Source organism: Mirounga angustirostris, unplaced genomic scaffold, assembly GCF_029215605.1.
Source record: "Mirounga angustirostris isolate CCGP_5_RB_7025 unplaced genomic scaffold, mMirAng1.0.hap1 SCAF_11, whole genome shotgun sequence".
NCBI lineage: Eukaryota > Metazoa > Chordata > Mammalia > Carnivora > Phocidae > Mirounga > Mirounga angustirostris.
The window spans coordinates 39,817,298-39,824,437 of NW_026991719.1; the positions used below are offsets into that span (position 1 = coordinate 39,817,298).

The 7,140-nt window shown below is 45.4% G+C and overlaps 1 non-coding gene across 1 annotated transcript; it reads left to right on the plus strand.

The window, feature by feature from the left end:
* The first annotated feature begins 4,071 nt into the window (after positions 1-4,071).
* On the plus strand, positions 4,072-4,178 carry LOC123851319 (U6 spliceosomal RNA). The gene has a single exon (XR_006792540.1). It is a non-coding gene; the product is annotated as a U6 spliceosomal RNA (small nuclear RNA).
* The last annotated feature ends 2,962 nt before the right edge of the window (positions 4,179-7,140 follow it).

The following is a 7,140-nucleotide window of genomic DNA, read 5'->3' on the forward strand; positions in this document are numbered from 1 at the left end:
AGCCTGCTTGCCAGGAAAGGCAATTAAAGTGCAGGCTTGGGAAACGCAATCATCTGTTTGTGATGCCCGGGTCCACTGGCTACCAAATCGGGGGGCCTGCAGGGGGGGGCCAGCTCCTGTCTTCAGCAGCCAGGCTGCATCCTTGAGCATATGTGCCAAGCTCAGGGTGACATGCGGAAAAAGTCTGCCCCCTTAGCGGTCCTCACACCAGGCAGTGTTTAGGGAGGGATAGCAGAGAGCCAGGTGGAAAACAGACACATCTCTGCACAGGATTAGCTTTCATGTCCCCTGGGCTCTCGTGAAGCCAGAAGCCAAGTGTTTGTTCAGCACCTGCTTTCTGAGGACAGTGGAGATTGCCTTCAGTACCTGCCTAATCCTTCCTCCTTCAGCCCATTCGCTTCCCCTTTGGTCTTCTCCCCGGGCGATTCCTTTCTTCCTTTCCCCTTTCTTTGTTTTAATGTCCATCTTCCCCGAGGGATCTGAGGCCAGCCTTTTGAATGGCTGTAGCGACATCCCTCGGCACTGGTTCTGGAATCTGGCTGCCTTTGGAACCAGCTGGGGGGCTTTTGAAAATCCCAATGCCTTGGCCATACCCTAGGCAAATATCAGAATTCCCCGGGGGCGGGGGGACCTAGATAGTGTGATTTTTTTTTTTTTCCGAGTTCCCCCGCGTGAGGCAAATGTGAAGCCAAGGTCGAGAACCACTGTTTGGGGAGGAGAATGTGACCTCATGGCATTGTGAGATTAAAGCCTCGCTCTTCCCGCTGAAGGAAAGTCAGCAGGAGAGCCTGTTGCAGGGCAAAGAATCTCCCTGAATAAGAAGGAGCTTGGAAGGCGATGCATGGTCAGGTCCTTCCAGGGCAGGAGGCCACCCCAGACCGCTGTGCTTCTGGAACAGTTGCCTGCCTCCACGAATACCACCCATGTCAGCGCCAAAGCTGTGTTCTCACAGCTGACCAAGTCTCGTAATGGGGCAAGAAGGGATCCAACTCTTTCTAGACTGTAGAAGTTTTGAGGCACAGGGGTTCATTGGCCTGTTGATATTATCTACCAAAAAAAAAAAAAAAATCCAAGAAGAGAGCGGGCTGCGTGGCCGGGCTCCAGGCTCGGTTAGGGGCGTGTGCGACTCTTAATCCCGGGGTTGTGAGTTCGAGCCCCATGTTGGGTGTGGAGATGACTTAAAAATAAAATCTTGAAAAAAATAAACTAAAATGAGAAGAGGGGGGAAACGAGAGCCTGAGAGGTTAAATGACTTTTACAAGGTGCTACGGTGGACTTCTGGCAGAGCCGGATGGATGCCAGGTTTCCTCTGGGGCAAGCCGACCACGCGGACTTCCATTCCTCTCTCCCAACCCCCCATGCTCACACTTCTGCTGAAATCTGAGCCCCTTGGGAGACATTTCTGAAGGCTTCTTAAAATGATGCTTTTTGTGCTCGGAGCCAGATAAATAACGCGAGACGGTGATAATGATTAGGAAATATTTATGTTTTTTGTGCATGAGGCCTTCACATGCCGATTTGTTTACTTGGCAAATAAAGCCGAGCGTGTGATGTCACTACACGTGGATGAAAAGTTTAAACATTCATCTATGCAAACAAGGGAAAGAAAACATCTCTCTTTGTGAGAAACAAGTAGGATTACGTTAATTTGAATAAGGCTCCCTATTAAACTGTAGCAGGTTGCGTTGGATCATTTTTCAGCGCTTGGGGAAGAGAGAGGACTTTCACTCGGTTGAAAATGATTATGGAAACGTTCTCATCAAAATCACATTCAAATATATATGTATTTATATGTCTTACAGCTTCCAAGCTTTAGGAAGCCTTCAGTTTGAGAAAAAGGCTAATTACTTTTCTTTGTGCGACAGGAATGAGCAGCTAAAGCCATAAAGGTCTTGGAAATGTAGGCCCTGACCTCCAGTTTTGAGATTTGGTCTCTCCTGTGCATGGTGCCCCTTCACCCCAGTAAGACCGGTGGTTCCCGTGGACCCGAGGTGGGAACTTGGGTGCAGCCAAGGGAGAGCCTGGGACACAAAACATAAGGACACGTCATTCTCAGGGCCGAGCCTGCACTTGGGCAATTTTGAGAGAGAGAGAGAGAGAGAGAGATGACGAGTTTTGCTTCCACAGAGTGAAACTGATAGCAGAGAAGAGTGGCTTTAAAGGCCAGGAACTGACGCCCGCCGTACAGAGACAGCTTCATGAAGGAAGGCTTGGCACCCCAAAAACGTGCCGTAAGGAAAAGGGGCAGGAGAGTGAAGAGAGAGCCTCACAACCAAAAGCTCATAGAAGGTTGCCATGGAGGGCTAGAGGGGGATGGTTCTCTAACTGGAGGAAGTGTTGAAATCCCCTGGAGGGCTTACGGCTGCCCCCCCCCCCCATCCCAGAGGGTCTGATGCATTAAGTTCAGATGGAGTCCAATAATTTGCATTTCGAACAAGCTGCCAGGTGATAACTGCTGGTCCAGGGAACACACTTTGGAATGGCTGTTCTAGAGCCATGTCTCTCAAACTAGGGCTCCTGTCTGAGATTCTAAGAATGTCTTGAAATGTACCCAGGATTTGTTTTAATTGGCTATGGTGAGGTGACGGGAGTGAAGGTAACTGTCTTTGAAAGAAGAGTTCACTACTCCTAGTTCCCAAGTGGAGGGGACATGTCACACCATGCCGAGTCACACAGGAAGTGCCAGGGTGGATCAGGAGGCAGAAGGATGGAGGAGAGACAATGGGCAAAAAAGCCTTTATTGTGGTTTTCACAGGAAGGAAGGGACCAGGCCAGGGGAGCATTAAGATTGGCTAGTTTGAATAATTTTAGCGGGCTTTGGGTTATGGGGCGGTTCCCATTTGGATGGTATGTAGCCCTGGGGTGATTTGGGGGGAGGATACTGGTTTGGTGTGTAAGTTTGATAAAGGAGGTGGTTGGTGGTAAGGCCTAGGGATGGGTTGATTTGCATATGAAAGGTGTGTTTGCGGGCAAGCTGTTTACTATCTCCAGGAATTCTGTGAGCCCTGGGAGGGGCAGTCTCTCTAGGATTAGCAAAACCTCAAGCTGTCAAAACACCATAACATACCAAAAATAAAAAAACATGATTCCGACAAAGAAGAATTTTTTGTTCTCTCTTTATTGTAATAGTAATCTTCATTTTGTTGGTGCTGGTTGTAAAAGCAAATCCTTTCCTGCTGATAATCCCCGATTTAAGGATAGTTTCATAAAACGAGAATTTAGTTTATAAAGTCATTGTCTCGACAACTAAGGACAAAGGACACTTGAAAATCCAAAAACATAGTCTTACGGGTCCAAGAGAACTTTCTTTGTAACCATTTAGAAGGGCTCCATACTTAATTCAACTTTGAGACATATTGTGTTGGCGCTCACATTAATCTGCCCCAACACCCTTCTTCAGTTGATGAACAGTAAGCATTAGCTTTTCTTCTATTGTTTTAAAAAAGCTAACCTCTCACAAACAATATACAGTTGACCCTTGCCTTGAACAACGTGGGGGTTAGGGGCGCCAACCCTCCTGTGCAGTCAAAAATCCACGCATAACTTTTGACTCTCCAAAAACTTTACTAATAACCTACTGTTGACAGGAAGCCTTACCAGTAACATAAACAGTTGCTTAACACGTATTTTGCATGTTATATGTATCGTATACTGTATTCTTACAAAAAGTAAGCTAGAGAAAGACATTAAGAAAACCATAAGGGGCGGGCGCCTGGGTGGCTCAGTCGTTAAGCGTCTGCCTTCGGCTCAGGTCATGATCCCAGGGTCTTAGGATCGAGCCCCGCGGTCTTAGGATCGAGCCCCGCATCGGAATCCCTGCTCCGCAAGAAGCCTGCTTCTCCCTCTCCCACTCCCCCTGCTTGTGTTCCCTCTCTCGCTGTGTCTTTCATGTCAAATAAATAAATAAAATCTTAAAAAAAAAAAAAAAAGAGGGAGAAGATAGTAAGGGGGCACCTGGCTGTCTCAGTCGGTAGAGTGAGCGATTCTTGATCTTGGGGTTGTGCGTTCAAGCCCCATGATGGGAGTAGAGATTACTTAAAAAATAAAATCTTTTTAAAAAGGAAAATTATAGTGCTCGCTTCGGCCACACATATACTAAAATTGGAACAATACAGAGAAGATTAGCATGGCCCCTGCGCAAGGATGACACGCAAATTCCTGAAGCGTTCCATATTTTTGAGCGCTGTGAATTGTGTAAGACTGTTGAACCACAGACCTGTACCTCGGGAACAAATCATACATTATATGTTAAAAAAAAAAAAGAAGATAGCAGGAAAGGAAAAATGAAGGGGGGAATCGGAGGGGGAGATGAACCATGAGAGACTATGGACTCTGAGAAACAAACTGAGGGTTCTAGAGGGGAGGGGGGTGGGAGGATGGGTTAGCCTGGTGATGGGTATTAAAGAGGGCACGTTCTGCATGGAGCACTGGGTGTTATATGCAAACAATGAATCATGGAACATTACATCAAAAACTAATGATGTGGGCACCTGGGTGGCTCAGTCGGTTAAGCAACTGCCTTCGGCTCGGGTCATGATCCCAGGGTCCTGGGATCGAGCCCCGCATCGGGCTCCCTGCTCTGCGGGGAGCCTGCTTCTCCCTCTCCCACTCCCCCTGTTTGTGTTCCCTCTCTCGCTGTGTCTCTCTCTGTCAAATAAATAAATAAAATCTTAAAAAAAAAAACTAATGATGTAATGTATGGTGATTAATATAACATAATAAAAAAAATTAAAAAAAGATTTGAACTTTGGAAAAAATAAAAAAGGAAAATTATAAGGAAAATACATTTACAGTATTGTACTGTATATATATAAAAACATATATATATATATAAATCTGTACATAGGTGGACCCACAGAGTTCAAACTCCTTTTGCTCAGGGTCAACTGTATATGGAATCAACAATATAAAAAAGCCATTCTTTTCTCTTTTTATCCACTCACAAAACTTTCCATAAACCCATAAGACTCCGCGCGCGTACGTGCATGCTTATACATAGGGTTTCACTAAAATACTTTGAAATATTATTTTCAGGAATGCTTATGTAGGTCACTCAACTGATTCAAGACTCAATTTCATCTGTGTGTGTGTGGGGGGGGCGGTGGAAGTGTCTTTCCCTGTGTCTCTATGGCAAGACATAGAGAGGGAGAAAAGTCCACTTTCTCAGAGGAGTGTCCGGTACAGTCCGAGGTTAAAAGCAGCATCATTTTCATCAGTCTGATGCACATTGTCACTGCTCAGTGAGCAGGTGGCTGTTTATAAAGTGGCATCTACAATAGCTGCTCAGCATTTGAAGAGTTTTCTGAAAAATCACAGTTCCTTCCAAACTCGATTCGGGTCATTGGAGCTGAGGTTTCAGTGATACTTGAAATCTTTTCTGGGGTGAAGAGGATATAGAATTCCCCAAAAGGACATAATAAAGGGTGGAAATTACTTCTGGTCGGGGTAGAGTTTCCATGAGGGGCTGAAAAAGCCGTAAGTGTGTGCTTAGCTGCCTATAAGGGAAGCCAGCAAAATAGAGCAGCACGTAATGAGACATTTCATGGCCCACAAACTGTCCATTACTAATTTGGATAACTGGGGCACAGAGTTTGTTTTTCCTTATTTTATTTATTTTTGTTTCGCTGAGAATCTATGGCCTGCTGAGGTACATCCACCCGTCTCCCCCGCCCCCCACCCTTAGCAGTCTTTTTTCCAGATTTTCTCCCGTTTCTGCCCTCCCAAACCCTTTATTTCCCTGACCCTTTGCCCATTTATACAGTAGATAAATATTTCATGATCTTGGCTACGTACTTACTAATATTAATAACTTACACGAATAGGGAACAAAGAAGCATGACATCCAGTCTCTGACCTAAAAGAATATGTAAATTAGACTCTTATATTACTAAGCATAGACTCACCTTTTTTAATACCCATGAAGCACGCCTTTCAGAAGGTTGTAATTATTGGTAAAAGCATCACCCGGCAGCTTGCCTGGGGCAACCTGCAAGGTAGAAAAGCCACGAGGGCTGCCTCCAGTGACAGAACATGGAGAAGGAGGTGGGGGGTCGTGGGAGCCCGAGGGTTGCCTTCCCAGAAGGAGGTTTGGGGATCAAGAGCAAAAGCACATAGAATCACTCAGAAACGAAGGAACTATTTTCCTTTGCTCACGGCTGAAAGTGGAATAGAAAATCCAGAAAGAATTTGCAGAGATGGAGTCAGGTATTCCATAGATAGTACAAGGGGTAAAAGAGAAGACAGGAACTTAAATGTGTCGAAAGGGTACAATGTACTAGGCATTTACTAGGTGCTTTGCATACACACCTCATTTCTCCCTTTTAACAATCCTCTGGGCTCGCTATTGCTATCGCCGTTTCCTATTTGAAGAAATAGTCCAAGGCCATCGAGTCCGAAGATGGTGGAGTCAGGATTTGCATCAAGGTATTTCTGAGTGCGGAGACTGCGCTTTTCCGCCACGTCTTCCTGATGACCCAGTTTGAGGTTGATGGGAATGTGCTGTAGGTATTTATATCTGCCTTTCCAGGCGCAGACTGTGCATTTGCATCAGCTTGCATATGATCTTTCGGGAAAGTTTTGTGCGCACACGAATGTTTTATTGTCATTATTATTGTTATGATTCTGAAGGAACGTATCTATAGAATTTCAAATCACGCGTGACTCTTCTTGACATACGCTGTCACGATGATTTCTTTTATGAAAATACTGAATAAGATTTCTCTACACACGCACAGTAGAATAATGCCTAAGCCAAAAAAAGAAAAATGGTGACCTTATTAACCCAGTTCCTTCCACGTAAAATTCCCACAAACTGTCAGCATCCCACAGGATTCCACCCACACCGCAAATCCTAGCGCGATACTTGGAGCAAAGACATTTGTCTCATCTCATGTGGCTGTTGGAAGCACCTTCAGGATAGAGAGCTTTCTTTTCCAGCTCTGTAATTAGATGTAGAGCTGTACGTCTTCTAGTGCATCTGCGGGGAAACTGGAATTTAGGGTTGCAGGACCACACGGGTAATGCGTGCGTTTCACTGGGCGGGCAAAGCCATCTTTGTAAATCACGTGTAATGATTTACAAAAAACGGCACACACACTGCCACCTACTTAAGCTATACCCGTGGCAGTTACCTGAGAAGGA